Source organism: Capra hircus, chromosome 4, assembly GCF_001704415.2.
Source record: "Capra hircus breed San Clemente chromosome 4, ASM170441v1, whole genome shotgun sequence".
Classification (NCBI taxonomy): domain Eukaryota; kingdom Metazoa; phylum Chordata; class Mammalia; order Artiodactyla; family Bovidae; genus Capra; species Capra hircus.
In genome coordinates, this window is record NC_030811.1 from 62,764,140 (window position 1) to 62,785,111 (window position 20,972).

General features: G+C 38.1%; 1 protein-coding gene across 1 annotated transcript in view; it reads right to left on the reverse strand.

Moving 5' to 3' along the window:
* Nucleotides 1–20,972, reverse strand: part of IMMP2L (inner mitochondrial membrane peptidase subunit 2) — a 972,863-nt gene that overhangs the window by 268,832 nt on the left and 683,059 nt on the right. The window lies entirely within an intron of this gene.

A 20,972-nucleotide genomic window follows, 5' to 3' on the forward strand; every position in this document is an offset into this window, starting at 1 on the left:
AGAGATAATAAAATAAGGAGAGCAAGATCTTAATGAACCCCAAAGATGACAGTGAGGAGTTTGGTCTTTTTCTCTGTTATTTATCTGAGATCCACAGGGAGTAACTTGCTGACAAATGTATTTTAATAAATTCCTACAATGAACTTTGTAGTGTTTATCTACTCATTCACCATATATTTATTTAATTCCTATAATGCCACCAAACACAAAAATAGGTGCTAGGAGGACACACAATAAACTAGTAAGGAAGATGGTCATTAAAATAAGTGTTGAAAAGTCTGACGTAGTGATAGAAAGGAGGTATCAAAAGACTGTGAAATTTTTATCACAGATTAAATCATTGAGTCAAAAGGAGGGAATTAAAGGTGACCCCACTGCTTGAACTTTGAGATGATAAGACTATTGCATCAAGCAGAAAATTAGGTCATATTTGGGGGGAAATTGATTAATCTCATCTATGAAATTTGCGTTTCAGGTGATGAGTGATTTCATCAAGTAGGGAGGTCCCACTGACACATGTAGGGCCTGATAACCCTCACTTTTCACTCATTATTTTTGGTTGACAATGCATAATGCTGGGATGTGAGACACATATTATTATACTAATCATTGCAGGAGATACTTTTGATTTAGCGGAAGCCTTTACATCCATATTCTGCCTGCATGTTCATGTTAATGAGATTTAATAGAAGGTGCCTAGTGAGAGGATTGCAGAATGTGTGAAAATCAAAGATATTTAGGGAAGAACATTTTAAATTACCCTTAATAAATGTTAAGGGTGCTTATGTGTTTGTGAGTATGTATATGCATATGCATAAATGTGTCTATATACACATACACAGAATATATGTATATTTTTGTTTGTACAAATTTCCTTCAACAGAGATGTGGATAGTAGAGCTTTTCAGAATCAAGCAGTGGAAGAGAACCAAACATCTATTCAAGACCCCATTCAAATAAACCATCAATAATTCCACATACACAATTCAAACAGTATTTTTGAATATGTTTTACTATTTAAGACAAGTCATAAATGTGGGTTTTTATGACCAACTAGAAATTAAAATGATAATATATACAAAGCCACAGAGGAAATGACTCAAACAAGAATTGCAGGCTTTCTAACCATCATTTACCTAAACTATCTTGCATAGCAAGAAATTTAAATCTAAAAGAAGTTATAAAGATGAATGAATTCAAATTCAGCCTTACAAGTCAAATTAAAAATACATTACAAAATGTAAATCAAATGGCATTAATTTATGCTAAAATTGCTTTTCCCCCTAAAGCTTTTCAAGCACTCAAAACCTTGATTTTAGCAGTCATGCTCTAATTTATGTAGGAATTATTCTATCTTCATGAACATGAAAACAAATGAATAAAGAATAAATGACTTGTTACTGATTGAAACACTATATCAGAAACTGTACAAATAAAGGGATTCATACTTGTAAAGACTAAGTACTCTTAATAAACCAAATTGGCTAAAAGATGTTGAAAGGACAGTTTTGAAAAATCTTCTTGGGGTCAGGTATGAAATAGATGCTATGGAACAGAACTGCATGTTTTTACTTTCCCATCTTGACAGCAATATCCCTATTTTGTCTTCTGGCAATACAAATAAAATATTTTCTCTAGCTCTAACCATATTTATTAAGGAATAAAGAGACAACTGTTTTGCTATCTACTTTAACCTGTCTAATTCTTCAATTTCTATTCAGAGCTTCCTGGAAAATTCATGTACTTATTTTCAGGCACTTAATGGAATAGTAAATATGTATCAAAATAATTTCCTCTACTGAAATCACAGTAAATGAAATGAGAAATTTCTCCTGGAAGGCACAAAATGTTCCTAGAAGAAGGTGGCTTTGTATAGTACGGATCACTACAGTGTAACAAATATTGGTTAGGTACCCACATTGCAAATGTAGGTCTAGCCTTTCCTGAAATCCAGTTAAAATGCAAAAGAAGAAACAAATACACAAACAAATCAAAGAAAATACTCTCAAGTAAACTGAAAATGAAAGAAAGCTGAATCATTTATTTCTCTCCACTTTAAAAAAAATATGTTATTTGGCTGCACCTATCAGATTTTAACATGCGTGAATTTTTTGACCTAATAAATTTGGAATTTTATCTGGCAGAAGACACATGTATGAACATGATTACTGCAAAATTCTACTGCATAATGACACAGGTATGAACATGATCATTGAAAAATTATTTGTAAGAGCAAAAAATAACAAACAATGTAAGTATTCAACAATAAATAAATGGCTTAGAAATTATAATGCATTTAAACTGACAAATGCTGTGTATAGATTACAAATGAGTTAGATTTGTGATAATATGAAGTTCATGATGCATCTGAGATTGAAAATATGGAGTTACAGAAAACCAAAGTTCTGTATTAAAGAAATATATATACCCGGATACATACATATGTGTTTCTATCAGAATTAAAAATTGTAGATGGAAATACATTTAAATGTTAAGATTGTTCACCTCATGGAAGTAGGATAATGGGACCTTATTTTAGGGAGAAAACTTCTTACATATTTAACTCTAGGAGCAGGAAAGTTTGGAAGCTGTAGCTTTTCATGTTCTGTCACCAAGGAATATCTCAACTCTGATTTAGGATTGCTAGGCTATGTCTAGTTTTCCTCACAGTCAGAACAAAATTGGAACAGATATCTCATTCCTGCCTAGAAAGATCCTGGTAGATGAATAAACACTGGGTATTGGGCAACAGGTGAGAGGCTATGAATTTACACTGCCTTTCAGTTTAAAATCTGACACTAAGATTCAATAGCAGTGGTGGGCCCAGAACAAACTACATATCTTGCTGGCTAGCAAATCCAAATAGATCTGAGTTACACCTTCCTCAAAAATCCACAAAACAAGTCTCCATCAGTGAAAATACTGATAAAAGCATACTTAGAATAAGATTTCGACAAACTTTAAAGGTGAAAAGTTTAATAATACACCGGAAACTATTTACTAGTGAAAACTATATAATCTTTTAAACCATTCTTATCATATGGGCTGAGTAGTGAATTTAAAAAACTAGTAAGACATTTTTAGCTAGTATGAGGTTAACTGCTTGTGATGGCCAATATTTTTTAATTCTGACAATTAATAAAATGTTTATTGAAAGGATAACATTATATACAATGCCTCTAGCATACTATTAACTTTATGGATGTATGGAGTTATTGTAAGTTAATCAAATGTAAAAAATATTATAATTAGAATAGGATATCAGTGCATTTGTCACACAATTTGGTCATACACGAATTAAAGAATACTGCAGCCACTATGTGGAGAAGGCAATGGCAACCCACTCCAGTACTCTTGCCTGGAAAATCCCATGGATGGAGGAGCCTGGTAGGCTGTAGTTCCTGGGGTAGTGAAGAGTCGGACACGACTGAGACACGTCACTTTCACTTTTCACTTTCATGCATTGGAGAAGGAAATGGCAACCCACTCCAGTGTTCTTGCCTGGAGAATCCCAGGGACGGCAGAGCCTGGTGGGCTGCCATCTATGGGTTTGCACAGAGTCGGACACGACTGAAGCAACTTAGCAGCAGCAGCAGTCACTATGATGATACTGGTAGATGAACTGAAATTTTTATAGCATAAGTAATTCTGTTTGAATGCTTGTAATGCAAAAGTCCATTTAATCTAAGCTATAGTTTTTCCAGTAGTCATGTATAGATGTGAGAGTTGGACTATAAAGAAAGCTGAGCACCGAAGAACTGATGCTTTTGAACTGTGGTGTTGGAGAAGACTCTTCAGAGTCCCTTAGACTGCAAGGAGATCCAACCAGTCCATTCTAAAGGAGATCAGTCCTGGGTGTTCTTTGGAAGGACTGATGCTGAAGCTGAAACTCCAATACTTTGGCCACCTGATGCAAAGAACGGACTCATTTGAAAAGACCATGATGCTGGGAAAGACTGAAGGCAGGAGGAGAAGGGGGTGACAGAGGATGGGATGGTTGGATGGCATCACCGACTCAGTGGACATGAGTTTGAGTAAACTCCAGAAGTTGGCACTGGACAGGGAGGCCTGGCATGCTGCAGTCCACGGGGTTGCAAAGAGTCAGACATGACTGAGCAACTGAACAGAACTGAATGCAATAAAGAATTTTTCCCTTAGAAATGGTTATTTTTTTGAAGCAGAGTGATATGGATTTCAAACAAAAAAATTAACATTTTCGCTACTCTTTTTGTTTCAAAAGACAGAAAAAGTACATCTGGTGCTTTGATGACTTCCACCTCTTTTGTGTCATTAATAAGAATTAATAAGCCATTCTACTAGTATGTAAAGGAGGTGGTCACCATTGGGACAAGAAATTTACAACAAAGAGTAAAAGTGAATTTTTGAATTTGTGACAAGCCAATTCAAATTTCTGTTGTCAAGTCGATTAAAACCCAGCAAATTTTTTTATTTTAAATTTCTATTTCCTTCCCTTTTCCCCACACAAATATACCTAAAGAATTACATGGTGGCAGGGAAACCAAATAATGGCACTAGCAAAAAAGAATTCATATTTTTGTCTGGGCCTGTTTTGTTACCATAAATTTAATAATTTTATATTTCATAGGTTATCAATAAATTTTAACTAGGTATAATATTGACATAATTGTTGTTCAGTCACTAAGTCATGCCCGACTCTTTGTGACCACATGGATTGTAGTCTACCAGGTTACTCTGTCTGTGGAATTCTCAAAGCAAGAATACTGGAGTGGATTGCCACTTCCTACTCCAAAGGATCTTCCTGATCTAGGGATCGAACCCCAGTCTCCCACATTGCAGGCAGATTCTTTACTGTCTGAGCCACTTGGGAAGCTCCCGTTGTCTCCCAGAGTTTGCTCAAATTCATATCCATTGAGTCAGTGACGCTATTTAACCATCTCATCCTCTGCCGCCTCCTTCTCCTTTTGCTTTCAATCTTTCCCAGCGTCAGGGTCTTTTCCAATGGGTCAGCCCTTCACATCAGGTGGCCAGGGTTTTGGACCTTCTTCTTAAGCATCAGTCCTTTCAATGAATATTCAGGGTTGATTTCCTTTAAGATTCACTGGCTTGATCTCCTTGTGGTCCAAGTACACAACTACTAGAAAAACCATAGCTTTGACTATACATACCTTTGTCTGCAAAATGATGTCTCTGCCTTTTAATACAATGTATAGGTTTGTCATCCCTTTCTTCCAGGACCAAGCATATTTTAATTTCAGGTCTACAATCACCATCCTCAGTGATTTTGCTATCCAGGAAAATAAAATCTCTCATTGCTTTCACTTTCCTCCATTTATTTGCCATGAAGTGATGGGACCAGATGCCATGATCTTTGCCTTTTTTTAATGTTGAGTTTCAAGCCAGCTTTTTCCACTCTCCTCTTTTACCATAATCAAGAGGCTCTTTAGTTCCTCTTTACTATCCTGCTATTAGTGTGGTATTATTTGCATATCTGATGTTGTTGATATTTCTCCCAGCAATCTTGATTGCAGCTTGATATTATATTGACATAATACTGACAAAAAACAAATGCCAATTGATACTTCCATATTTGCCTTATAATTTACAAGACATTAATGGTCCTTAAGAATACACTTTGTATTAATAAATTAAACATCACAAAATAAATTTTAAAAGATATTTGTAGTGTGTGATTGATGTGCCCTCAAAAGATATGTCCACATTCTAATCCCTAGAACCTGTGAATGGAGCCTTATTTGGAAAGGGGTCTTTACAGATGCACACAAGTTAGGAATCTTCATTATCTGCTGCTGCTGCTAAGTCACTTCAGTCGTGTCCGACTCTGTGCGACCCCATAGACGGCAGCCCACCAGGCTCCCCCGTCCCTGGGATTCTCCAGGCAAGAACACTGGAGTGGGTTGCCATTTCCTTCTCCAATGCATGAAAGTGAAAAATGAAAGGGAAGTTGCTCAGTTGTGTCTGACTCTTCGAGACCCCATGGACCGCAGCCTACCAGGCTCCTCTGTCCATGGGATTTCCCAGGCAAGAGTACTGGAGTGGGGTGCCGTTGCCTTCTCCGTCTCCATTATCTAGGCAGCCCTAAATCTAGATAAGTCCTGATAAGAGACACAAGAAAAACAACACATAAAGAAGAGAGAAAACCATGCAAAGGCAGTGGGAGAGACAAGAGTGATAAAGCCACAAGCCCAGGAATGCTGACAGCCAGCTTTCCCGGTGGCGCTAGCGGTAAAGAACCTGCCTGCCAGTACAGGAGACACAAGAGATGTGGGTCTGATCCCTGGGTCAGGAAGATTCCCTGGAGGAGGAAGTGGCAACTCTTAGCACAGCCCTCTAGCAGAGGCTGGTGGAGGCGAACATAGAATGTCCTTTCGGGTCTCTAAAGACAGCACAGTGCTCTAAATCTTGATTTCAGATTTCTGGCTCCAAAATTGTGAGATGCCATTCCTGCTGCTTTATGCCACCAAGCTTATGGTAATTTGTTCTGGCAGCCCTAGGGAACTAATACATTTTTTCTTTTCATGTCCCTCCTTTCATTCAAGATTATGACTAAGGATAATCATGCTTGCTGAGTATTAGCTGCATGTCAGAAATAGTGATAATTTTTTCTTTAACAGTTTTTTTTTTTTTAATCATTTGACCTTCTTAACAACCCTGTGAGGACTGTGCTAAATCACTTCAGTCATGTCCAACTTTTTGCAACCCTATGGACCATAGCCCACCAGGTTCCTCTGTCCATGGGATTCTCCAGGCAAGAATACTGGAGTGGTTGCCTTCCTTCTCCAGCTTTGAGGTTGACATCATTATTAACTCATCATAGAGAAAGAAACTGACAAATAGAAGTCAGACCCAAGTCAGTCTGATATCAGTCCATCATCCTCCACTAAAGATACTAAAAAAGAAGGGGCAGTATAAAGTACATGAATACTTCCTTATCTACATGTGCATTAATAAAGTCTCTGGAAGGAGGGGAGGAAGTGAGAGATGAAAGGCAGGGTGGGAGAGTATCTTTCATTCTATTGCATTTTTTTAAAAAAATTTCTGAACCCTCTTAATCTATTATGTATTAAAATAACAGATAAAGAACACAGCAATTGCCTAGTGAAAGAAAAATAGTAAAATCCCAAATGAAACACAAATTAATAAAATTATAAATTTATGAGCAAAGAATACAATTTTGAGAATAGAAGTAAAATCATATCAGACTTAGAAAACAAGAAGACAGCTCAAGAAAGTATTAGGTGACTCCTGGAGTTTGCTGATTGTAATTATTTAAATAAAAGTCAACCCTTCCTACAATATGTCCTACTCCCCACATTCAGTTCTACTTAGAAGCATCCACGAGCAACAGGACATGAGCGGACAACGATAACCATATATCTCAAGGTTCAGTGTGTAAGTCTCTCCCTCAGGAATTTCTCTCCCTTCCTTTAGCTGTAATTCTTAAAAGTTTAACAATGTAACCCGAGAGAGTATTAAACTAGGGGTCTCAAAATATACACTGTGAAATTATTATCAAGGGACCTATAAATCTAGTCTCTGGATGTTAGTTAAGAAAACTGAAAATTTCTGTCTTAAGTGATTTACATTTATTCTTAGAAGGGAATATTTATGATCTCTAATAGCTATTCCTGAACCTACAATTATAGCATTTTAGTGCCTTTCACCATAATCCTTCTATCTAAACTGGGTGAGCTACAAAAATACCAACACAAATGGGATTCTTATTATTACATTCTTCTTCCCAGGACTCTTCTTTATTAAGCATGCCTCTTTGCATTAAAAATAATTTCTCAAATAATTTACAAAAGAACAAGAAAATAAAGTTTTATCAAAGTAGTGACTCATTTTTAAATTATTATCAATCAGCATTTTATCAAATCTTTACAACTACTCAATACACCAATCGAAGCCAGTGCTTCATCTTTCTCAGAGACACATGCAAACCCCCAAAGATAACTAAGTAGATTAGAGTGAACACCAATAAAATCTAGGTCAAACTTAATAACCTTCAAAGAGCAGCAGCCACGGTGCATACTAAACACACCACCCATGAACAAGATGTTTTGATAAAGCTGAAACCAATCAGGGCCTTCTGAGAGTGATGTATTTCCATATGGTGACTTTCGCATGACTTTCCTTTTTCAGTATATTTACTTGCAAATATAACTCTTATTTTGCTACTTTCAATATAGTAATTAAAAGGGTAAACTGGTTTCTGAGTATTAATCTTTGACTGACTCACTGAAATGAACTATTAGATACAGAAACTGGCTGGGGTAGAAAATTATGCCCATGGTACATTCAACTCACCTAAACTTTCAAGTAACCAGGATTTTACTATTAGGAATCAAAATGGAACTGAAAAAGAACAGAATCAACAAATATTAATAAACTGCTGCTGCTGCTGCTAAGTTGCTTCAGTTGTGTCCAGCTCTGTGCAACCCCATAGACGGCAGCCCACTAGGCTCCTCTGTCCCTGGGATTCTCCAGACAAGAATACTGGAGTGGGTTGCCATTTCCTTCTCCAATGCATGAAAGTGAAAGGTGAAAGTGAAGTCGCTCAGTCATGCCCGACTCTTAGCGACCCCATGGACTACAGCCTACCAGGCTCCTCCATCCATGGGATTTTCCAGGCAAGAGTACTGGAGTGGGGTGCCATTGCCTTCTCTTTCTCTTGAGCTGACACTACTCAAGGCTTTTCTCATAGCATCACCACTTGTTTTCAGGATCAATGACATCTAATTCTATGGAGCAGTGAAGGGGTGTCTTCAGCATCCTCAGGGTAGCAAGGGCTTCAGTGAAATGTTTATCTCTTGGTTATTCTTCCCTTGAACTCCAGGGAGGTCCCTGAACCAAAGGAGCTCTTACAAAAAAAAAAAAAAAAAGTTTTACAATATATATTCTTCCCACAAATTCACTGATCCTTTGAAAAAAAAATATATCTACAAATACTTATGGAGTAAGGTATTAGTGAAGATACACAATAATTAGGTTCTGATCTGGAGAACGGTCCCCCAGTTATGGCTGTGCTAAGTGGTGGTAATATGTGAAGCCCAAGGGTCCACAGAGCACAGGGCAGCTGATTTGTTCTGGAGAGTTCAGAAACTTTTCACATATGTCTTTGAGATAAAAAGGCCATGGAAGAGCTATTCTTTTAAAGATTTTAGAAGTAATTTGGTTCTTTGCTCCTTTCAGATGAAGTATCTCATAATTTACCCTGTATCACTGAAGTAGTTGCCAGCTAACAGGTAAATTTGAAAGTTGGAAGCTGGGAATTGATCCTATGCATTTCTATACTTTTGAAATAGTGTTTTTATATTTGACATGATTTCCTAAGCTTCTCACTCTCATTGTACTTGCAGATTTTAAAAAATAAATCATCACTGTGGGAATCTATCCCACTAATTATCATAGTTCTTACTCATGCCACACCTTTCCCCCACTAAATGGTCTGAGTTTTTGTTAAACAAAGTATTTTCACCTAATTATAGAGTGGAGTTAGAAAAATAGTAGAGAGAGTGCCCATATAACTCTCACCCCAAATTCCCTAATTTTAATAGCTTGCATAACCAAGGCATAATCATCAACATAATTGGTTTAATACTATTAACTAACTGCAAAATTGATTCAGATTGCAAAAGTTCTTCCACAGTTGTCTTTTTTTTCCTCTTGCAGCTTGACATTTTTTTTTAAATAATTTAGTGAGTGACTAGTTATTTGAGAAATAAAAAAGAACAGGAATTAGAATTGCCATTTCTTAAATGAGACATTCATGATTAAGAATATTTTTGTTTTGGACTTGCCTTGTGGCACACTGGATAAGAATCTGCCTGTTAATGCAGAGGACATAGCTTTGATTCCTGATGCAAGAAGATCCCACGTGCCTTGGAGCAACTGAACCCTTGTGCCACAACCACAGCCAGTAAGCTGCAACGCCTGAGCCCAGGTGCTGCAACTACTGAAGCTCGCACGCCCAGAGCCTGTGCTCCACAAGAGAAGACACTGCAGGAAGAAGCCCACACACTGCAGAGAAGGGTAGCTCCCACTCGCTGTAACTGGAGAAAGCCAGCAGATAGCAACAAAGACCCAGCACAGCCAAAAATAAGAAATCAATAAAAAAGACTATTTTTACGCTTGAAATATCAATATAGTTGTTCAAGCTCTGTCCAATGTTATTTTATGCATTACTTATTATATAACCTTGGCTGTACTCTGACGTATAACAAATAGATGCACAAAAACATATTTTCTTAATTTCAGTCTCTACTCTCCCCTGTTATTTAAAACTAAAGGTAGTTCACTATGCTGGGCGTGGAAGGCTCAGTGCTGTCTGGTGAGGTTTCATAAGAGAGTAGCATCTAGAAGTGCCCTGTCCTAGTGGGAGAGGGGTAGCTGCAGGCAGTCACACTGAATCCGCATCTGCTGAAAGCACCAGTGCCTCCACTGTCTAATGCCAAAGCAAGAGGTGATCTGCTACCAGCACCTATGTACATTCCTCTTTTAACTCTGCATTAGCTTTTCATCCAATTAAACAATGAACTCTGCTTCAAATTATTCTCCCTTTGAAGAATGGCAATGCAAAGGGCACATAAGAATTCTAGAAGACCAGGCCAGGGAGAGAAAGGCCTGGGATGACAGTCTCTGCTTGTTTCTTTTTCTGTTCCCCTTCTCAGACCGGCAGCACTAGCTGAGATCACATTATATTTTCATGTATTCCGTAATGTGAAAGCTTGGATCTTGGAATAACAAATGTGCTTAACTACCCATGGCGCACCACCAGGAACATTATTTTGACACATATATGAAAACTGGAAGTATAAATTGCTCTGGCACGAGGAGGATACTCCATCTCTCCTAGAAGTTAACAGCAGACAACTTCAGTACAACTGGTTGGGGAGTCGCCTTTTAGTAATTCTCGAGTCCTCAGCACTAGTCAGAAATTCTCTTTTCTTGCAGTGTCATTTCTAAGGGTACTGCAAGGCACTTGCAGTTCTGCTGAAACCTGGAATCTTATTATAGCTTTGGTTCATTAGGTAGGAAAAAAAAAAAAATTAACAGCTACACTATTTCCTTTGGTTAAATAAGAATAAACTTGAGTCCATTAGTATTTTCCACCACTCCCATACAACATTCACAGTGCCCAGATGCTATGAAAATAAGAATTCCACTCTGCTCTGGAAATAGAAGTATTTATAAAATTGTGGAAATAATTGTTACTTACTTAAGAAGTGTGTTGGGAGGTCCAGAGCTTGGGAGAGAATGTATGTGCTGATGTTTACGAACTATACAAAAGTATGCAAACTTCAGGCTTAAACACAACGTTACTCCTTCCACAGACAGTTGCATATAAAAATTCTAAAATGTTTTGTCACTTGTCTACTGTATTTGGTCCAAAAGACCTTGGTAGGATGCCAAAGTTATAAATTATACTTAAATAAATACACTAAAATATACAGATATATATATATATATATAATCTCCAATCAACTTAGAGCTTCCTATAATTTGGTATCAAATTTAGAAGGTTTTTAATATAATTTATGTGTACCATTTAAATCCATCTGACATATTCATATCCTTAAGAGAAGATTTTAAAAATTAAATGACTCAAAACTTATAATTAATGTTTGAAGCTATAAAATGTCATTTTTCTCCTTTTCACTTACTCTATTGCTTGGGTTAGGCTGAAGGGACCCCAGAAATTAAAAAACAAAAAACAACTGTGATCTGAAACTGTGTCCTGTTGTATACACTTCAAGCAGTATTTAGAATTATGGAAAATTCTATGACCGATTGAGAGAATACGAGGTGGCCCTGGTATTTCAGACGTATAGTATGAGCAAGACATGTGATTTCTCATTAACTTCTGGATGGAACGTATTTCTCATCAGACTGATAGTCAAGACTCATTTAATGTGTAACAAGGGAGAAGCTGGAAGCTGGTAGTTTGGATTGATTTTCTGGTTTGGCCCACTGCATGGCACAGTCAATAATTTGATTAGTTATATCAAAGAGTTTCACCATTCCAAATCTTCACCTGGGAAGAGGAAAGCCTGGGGCAGTTGTATGGCTAGGCCCTCAGGCATAAATACACTGCCCCACAAGTATAACCATCTCTTGAATTTTAGTTATTGGACAACAATAAAGACAAAAAATTGGAGGAGGAAATGGTGACCTACTCCATTATTCTTGCCTGGGAAATCCCAGAGATAGAGGAGCCTGGCAGGCTACAGTCCATGGGGTTGCAAAGAGCTGGACATGACCGAAGTGACTAAACAGCAACGGCAGCAAGGACAAAGAATACATAAACAGTGAATCATTTATTGATCACGAATCAACTTTTCCTGATGAAGAAACAATGAAAATCATTATTCTTTATTATAGATCTTAATGAACCAGATATAAAAGATCTTAATGACCCAGATCCTCACCTAGAGCCAGACATCCTAGAATGCAAGGTCAAGCGGGGCTTAGGATATACCACTGTGAACAAACCTAGTGGAGATTTCAAATCTGAAAAGATGATGTTAAAGTGCAGTTAAAGCGCTGCACTCAACATGCCAGCAAATCTGGAAAACTCAGCAGAGGCCATCAGACTGGAAAAGGCCAGTTTTCATTCCAATCCCAAAGAAAGTTCAAAATACTGCATAGTTGCACTCATCTCACACACTAGCAAAGTAATGCTCAAAATTCTCCAAGCTTAGCTTTAGTAGTATATGAACTGAGAATTTCCAGATGTGCAAGCTGGACTTAGAAAAGGCAGGTGAACCAGCAATGAAATTGCTAACATCCACCGGGAGAACTATCAATAACCTCAGATATGCAGATGACACCACCCTTATGGCAGAAAGTAAGGAGGAGCTAAAAAGCCTCTTGATGAAAGTGAAAGAAGAGAGTGAAAAAGTTGGCTTAAAGCTCAACATGCAGAAAACGAAGATCATGGCATCTGGTCCCATCACTTCATGGGAAATAGATGGGGAAACAGTGGAAACAGTGTCAGACTTTCTTTTTTTGGGCTCCAAAATCACTGTAGATGGTGACTGCAGCCATGAAATTAAAAGACGCTTACTCCTTGGAAGAAAAGTTATGACCAACCTAGATAGTATATTCAAAAGCAGAGACATGACTTTGCCGACTAAGGTCCGTCTAGTCAAGGCTATGATTTTTCCTGTGGTCATGTATGGATGTGAGAGTTGGACTGTGAAGAAGGCTGAGTGCCGAAGAATTGATGCGTTTGAACTATAGTGTTGGAGAAGCCTCTTGAGAGTCCCTTGGACTTCAAGGAGATCCAACCAGTCCATTCTGAAGGAGATCAGCCCTGGGATTTCTTTGGAAGGAATGATGCTAAAGCTGAAGCTCCAGTACTTTGGCCACCTCATGCAAAGAGTTGACTCATTGGAAAAGACTCTGATGCTGGGAGAGACTGGGGGCAGGAGGAGAAGGGGACGACCAAGGATGAGATGGCTGGATGGCATCACTGATTCGATGGACATGAGTCTGAGTGAACTCCGGGAGATGGTGATGGACAGGGAGGCGTGGAGTGCTGCGATTCATGGGGTCGCAAAGAGTCGGACACAACTGAGCGACTGAAATGAACTGAACTGAACTGAACTGGATCATAGAAAAAGCAAGAAAATTCCAGAAAAAACATCTACTTCTGCTTCATTGACTATGCTAAAGCCTTTGACTCTGTGGATCACAACAAACTGTGGAAATTCTTCAAGAGATAGGAATACCAGACACCCTTACCTGCCTCCTGAGAAATCTGTATGACGGTCAAGAAGCAATAGTTAAAATAGGACACGGAACAATGGACTGGTTCCAAATTGGAAAAGGGGTATATCAAGGCTGTATATTGTCACCCTTATTTAATTTATATGCAGAGCATGTCATGCAAAATGCTGGACTGGATGAAGCATAAGCTGGAATCAAGATTGCCAGGAGAAATATCAATAACTTCAGCTATTCAGATGACACCACCCTTATGGCAGAAAGTGAAGAGGAACTGAAGAGCCTCTTGATGAAAGTGAAAGAAGAGAATGAAAAAACTGGCTTAAAACTCAACATTCAGAAAAACTAAGATCATGGCATCCAGTCACATTCAGTTCAGTTCAGTCGCTCAGTCGTTTCCGACTCTTTGCTACCCCATGAATCGCAGCACGCCAGGCCTCCCTGTCCATCACCAACTCCCAGAGTTCACTCAGACTCATGGCCATCGAGTCAGTGATGCCATCCAGCCATCTCATCCTCTGTCGTCCCCTTCTCCTCCTGCCCCCAATCCCTCCCAGCATCAGAGTCTTTTCCAATGAGTCAACTCTTCGCATGAGGTGGTCAAAGTACTGGAGTTTCAGCTTTAGCATCATTCCTTCCAAAGAAATCACTTCATGGAAAATAGATGGGGAAACAACGGAAAGAGTGACAGACTTTATTTTCGTGGGCTCCAAAATCACTGCAGATGGTGACTGCAGCCGTGAAATTAAAAGATGCTTGCTCCTTGGAAGGAAAACTCTGACAAACTTAGACAGCATATAGTAGACTAGCATAAGTAGACTTTGCTGACAAAGGTCTGTCTAGTCAAAGCTATAGTTTTTCCAGTAGTCACATATGGATGTGAGAGTTGAACCATAAAGAAAACTGAGTGCCACAGAATTGAGGTTTTGAACTGTGGTTTGAAGAAGACTCTTGAGAGTCCCTTGGACAGCAAGATCAAACCAGTCAATCCTAAGGAAATCAGTCCTGAATATTCATTGCAAGGACTGATGTTGAAACTCCAAAACTTAGGCCACCTGATGTGAAGAACTGACTCATTGGAAAAGACCCTGATGCCTGGAAAGATTGAAAGCAGGACGAGAAGGGGATGACAGAGGATGAGATGGTTGGATGGCATCACCTACTTGATGGACGTGAGTTTGAGTAAGCTCCAGGAGATGGTGAAGGACAGGGAAGCCTGGCATGCTGCAATCCAAGGGGTTGCAAAGAGTTGGACATGACTGAGCAACTGAACTGACTGACTAATTTTATTCTCAAAGATAAGTAATTCTTGTACTAACAGAGAATTTTTTTAAAATTCATTTTTACTGGAGTATAGTTGCTTTACAATGTTGTGTTTGGAGAGAAAATGTTTATTCCCTAAGCATAAATACAAGAAAAAGATAAGTTCCTGTTATAAAGTACCATTTTAAAGCACTTTCTTGGTGGTCCGGTGGTTAAAATTCCAGCCTTCTAATATAGGGGCCTGGGTTCTATTCCTGTTCAGGGAATGAAGATCCAAATGCCTCACAACCTGCCCCCGCCTCAAAAAAAGGTAAAAAACAAGTATTATTTTGACAATAAAAGAAAGTATTTGTAGGGTCACTTACTCAGCAAATTACTTTTCTATATGAAGACAAACTACATATGCATTTGGTGTCATTATTGTCATGAAAAAAGAAAAAGAAATAAAGAGAAGGTAAACTTTCCAGAGAAAATAGGAAGTGAGTTCATAAAATATCAACCTTTAAATATAGATTTTATCTGAAAGTAGGCTTTACTATCACTTCACTTTTAAAGAAAATTCTATACTTTCATTACCAGTGCAACCAAACAGGACCCTATAGGGCCTTCCTGGGACAGACCCTCACCCTCCATGTCCTCTGCTATATTCCTTCTCCAAAGTATCTAGGTGACAGTATCTGATACACATTTCCTGAACTGTTTTATGGATGCTAAAACCTCTACCAAATGGAAGATGTTAACTGCTTGATGACAGTGAGCACAAAGCCCCCAGGCCTATTGCAGCTTAAGGACTGATAGTTACCCCCTATGACACCACCCTGTTACCTCACTATCAACAAATCAGGGAAGTGTGCACAAGCTGGTCACACAGCCTGGGTCTTCCCTCCCTCACCTGACCTTTAAAAATGCTCCGCTGAAACCCACAGGGAGTTCAGGTCATTTGAGCACTAGCTGCTCAGGATTTCTTGTATGTGTGCGTGCATGCTAAGTTACTTCAGTTGTGTCTGACTCTGTGTGACCCTATGGACTGCAGCCAGCCAGGCTCTTCTGTCCATGGGATTCTCCAGGCAACAATATTAGAGTGGGTTGCTGTACCTTCCTCCAGACTTCTTATATAGGACCTTATAATAAATGCTGCACTTTCCTTCACCACAACCCGGGTCAGTAGATTAGCTTTATGGCACATGGGTGAGTAAATCCAAGTTTAGTTCTGTAACACTGGGACATTTAATAATAATTCACCAAGCCCACTATATATGTAAGCATTACTTTTTCATTAAGTCTATCAAGTCAACTTCACACAAATATTTTGGCCACAGTTAGTTTGGGATTCATAACTGAAATATACTGCTAACACATTGTTAATTTGATCTAAATTATGACTCAAAAGATCTCACTTTTAAGTTAGAACACTATTTCTTATCACTTGTAGTGTTACAGTCTCTATTTAAGCTCTCCTTTGAGGTAGACTGAAACTGATTTCCCAGAACTAAGGTTAATGCGAGTGCAATATCCCAAAGTACTGGAGAGTATTTCACGCTGTAGCCTTATTTCTGCTGATGGACGACAGAAATTCAGGCCCACACTTGCCCAGGAATAGTCCCCTATGTATGCATGTACAAAGGAGGTAGAACCTACCCTTCTCTGTGGCTTTAAGGGAGCATCCAGCTCACCTTGTCACTTGGTGGCAAGTTTACCTAATGAGTCTTGTGTGTGACAAAGTAACAGTTCACAGGATTATTTTAAATTCTGCCTTCTACCTAAAACTTTTCTCCCCTCACTTTATGATCTCACATGGAACAATGCTTTATTTGAACAGTCAGCCTTTATCAGCCCGAAGCCAGGTTTGAGCTGATGAAGACAGGAACAGAACTGTTTCTCTTTCTCTCCAGTGCTTCTACAATCCACTTTATTTAAGCAAAAATTGAGAAGAGGCTTCTGGTGACAACATCTGTAGTTCCTCAGGCAGATAAAATCGCATACGTAGGGAATCAGGATTTATGCATTTTTATTTTTCCCCAAATAATTTAGAATCAATATCCAATCTCAGGGAAAAAGATCGCTGGGATGTTAGAAGGCCTCTGGAGGTTCCAATTTGGCAGAATCTTTGCCAAAGGAGGCCTGCAGAAGATGTTTCAGGGCACCATCCGCCTTGTGTCACAGGGCCCGCTGGCTGCAGGCATCACATTTATGTTTCTGCCACTGTGGGAAACCAAACGTGGTTGTTGGATGTTTCATTTTTTATCCCATCTATGTTATAATTATTACTTCATAGTAGAATTGCTATACAGTTAACCAGTTCAGAGAAATGCTCTTTTTCTATTCTTCTGCCCCTACACTGCCCTAGAGTCTTTCATATATCATTCAACAAAAGATTGTCTTCTTAAGAGAAAGAAAGCAAAAGGAACAGTTGAAAAAATTTAACTCTTATCTGCCCATTTATGGCTATACATCATAATGAAGGCAAAGAACAGGGCTTGGCAGGGAAAAGTCCTCGTTAAAAATTGTATTCCTGGGGTAAACAATCAAGAGTAAAAAAAAATCAGGTTTTCTTTTCTGTACAGAGCTATTCAAACATGTAAACCATGCTGTTTTTAGTAGGTTGAATGAACAGAAAATAAGGAGTTATACATAATTTTTTTATATTTGGCCTTGATCAGCAACTCTCACTTCAGGGGCATAGCTTCACACAAGGACAACAGTCTTTCTAGGCATAAAGAGTATATGAGAAGCTATCATTTTAAAATGAAAAACTCCAAAGGGTCCAGCCTCCAAATACTCCCATAGCTCCAATTTGCTATAGATTTTTAGCATAGATGCTATATTCAATTTCCATGTAGATCTACTGACATTATGTCTGAGATAGAAATAGGTTAGGTTATTTGACAGCATTCAGAAGTTCTTTGTAATTTCCTGTTTTACTAGGTAGCAGTAGGGGAAAAAACACAATAATTTAGTATGGATACTTAAATGAAAGAACATTAAAAAGCTGGTGAACTTGGCTTTCTATTAAGTATGCCATGTAATTACCTTTTAGTCACTCATTCACTTCACAGTCTGTGTCCTATATTACTTAATTGCAAAGAAAAGAGTAGACCGCTCCTGTGTATACTAACTGCTAAATTCATAAGTGATTGAGTGATCTTGTTCTCAATTCTTGAGAAAAAAAAAATACATATTAATGAAGACAATATAAAGGAGACAAAAATCATCCACAAAAATTTTTACTGTCTTCTTAGAAAAACGTGAATTAAGAACAGATCGTCTAAGAACTAAGTTGATTAACTTCCACACTTTATCTTACTCATTTTATTCATAAATCTTACCCTAAATTTAAAAAATACATTTCACATCAGATTCAAACATCTGCAAAGAAATATTAATGATGAAAAGCAATTACTATAACCATTTTATGTGCAAGGATGGGAGCTGAAGAGTAGCAAATGGACATCTGCTAAAAGGCTGTTCCACTGAAATTTGAAGATAACCATGTTCAAGTTAATATGTATTTATCTTCTAGACATTAAAAATGGTCTGGGTTGATTTCTGTCTGAAATTAGTGATTACATGAGGAGGAGCACAATTTATTGATTTCATCTAAGAACTTAACACCAAACTAACTTAAAAACCTAAAAACCTGCCGTGAACTGGCCACAAAGATTATTTTTACTTCTGGTTCTTGTCAAGAAATATAATCATGATCTCTTTTCTGCCTAAGTCTTTTAAATGTTTTATCATAAAATATAATATTCATAGAGGATCAGCTGAAGGATAGTCCATTAATTTTTCTATAGTCTTTAAGTTTTTGATTGGATTCTTTTTAGTCCATTAGAGACTTTGGAATAAAGCCTTTAGAAACTTGTACAATTTTTTTCCCCAAAAATGTACTTTGGTACTAGCACCCAGAAATGCTATAATAAATTTCTCTGTGAATTTTATCATCATTTTTGTGTGTGTGCAGACATTTGTGAGGCCATCAATTTTTTTACATCACACATAGTGTCGTTTTATGAGACCCATGAAAAAAATATATATTTACTTGTTATCCCCCAGAAAAGCTGTTCAGGGGACACTGTAAATATTTTAAGGGGCTGTGGTAGTTTTAAAACATGTGTGAAAATTCTTTGACATTCCTTCAATCTAATTCCCATCTCTTGAATTTGGCCTTGCTTTGGTGTCTCAGTCAACAGAAAGTGATACAAGTGATGTTGCATGACTTAGGAGGCTAAGATAGGAAAGGCAACACAGCTTCTACCATTTTCTTTCTCCTTATCTCTCTTCCTCGCTCCTTCCTTCCTCACCTCCTTCCCTCCTTGTTTCCTCCTCTCCCAACCCCATGCCTTGGAGACCCTAGTCAACATACAGAAGTTCAGCTACCTGGGCCTCTCTGCCACAGAAGCCACATGGAAGGATAATATGGACAGATAGAGATGCTCAAGGCATGCCAATTGTCCCACCCTCTGCTCTTTGAGTCTTCCCAGCATCAAGTGCCAACCATTTGAGTGAGAAAACACAGAGACGATTCCAGCCCCAACTTTCCACCCAAAATGGCTAATGCCAGGTAGTAGAGAAATGCAGTGACCCCACCTCCATTAAACTGTCCACACTGTAGATGCATGAACAAAATAAATGTTGTTATTCTTGAGCGATAGGCATGGAAATGTGCTCTCCCATTGCTCAAAGATTGCCATATCCTGCCTCCTTGAGTCTACAGGTATGGTAGGTTATATAGAAAGCGGGAATTAGGGTTGCAGATGGTTTTAAGTTTGCTCAGAATTAGCTGCTCTCAAGATAGGGAGATTATTCTGGATTATCCAATGGTCAGTGTAATTACAAGGTCTTTAAAAGGGGAGGAGAGAGGCAGAAGAGAGTCAGAGGGAGAGTACAGAAGTATGATTAGTGAAATGCAACATCACTCCTTTGAAGATGCAGGTAAGAAACCATAAGTCAAGGAACACGGTAACCTATAGAAACTAGAAAAGACAAAGAAACAGACTCTTTCCCAGAACTCTGCATAAAGAAATAGGGTCCGACTTGATTTTAACTTGGTAAGATCTATGTGAGACTTCTTCTATCCAGAACTTTAAAACAATAAATTTGTGTTAAGTCATTGTTTGTTATAATTTATAACTTTAGCAATGAAATGAAGTGGAGTGAAAGTCACTCAGTCGTGTCTGACTCTTTGCGACCCCATGGACTGTAGCCCACCAGGCTCCTCTATCCATGGCATCAATACAAAACTATATACTCTTATTTTAAGCCTCTAAGTTTTGGGGTGGGGGGCTTTTTTATCTATTAATTCTGTAATTGCAACAGAGACCTTGCTTAATTCTTAGTTTTGACCTATAAGAAGCTCAATGCAATCAATGAACCATCTTGGACAACTCTGCAGGATCTTGTATCTCCACTCTAATTTTCCCTTTCTTCTGCTCTATTTTCTCTCTGGCACTGTGCTTATATTTTATATATTACCTCACATCCTTTTGGAACCAGGCCAGAAATAAATAAGATTGACTAAAATGATACATTGATATTTATCATAACCTATCAGAAGTAGTGAAACAGACAGTATGAAAAGCACCCTCTTCTTGTCTCTAGCAAAATCCAAACCAAACCTCTAAAGAAGATCAACAGTTTTGGAGATCATCAACCCAAGACAGAAGCAAACATTTCATTTCATTTAATATTTCCTAAAATTAGGGAAGTATTCAACTCTTCTGTTTTTCAATTTAAGACCATGAAATAAAACATCTAAAATACAATTAAAAACTGTATATGTGTATACATGCATTTGATATAGACACATTTCAGCTTTGTATTGTCTGTTAAAAGAGAATAAAAAAGAGAGAAATATCAGGAGTTGACAGAGAAAAACACAGAAAGAAAAAGGAGATGTTAAAAAAAAAAAAGAGAATGGTGGGGAGAGAGAAAGAGATCCTCTCAGAGACACGCAGGAGACAGTCAAACAGACATGCAAT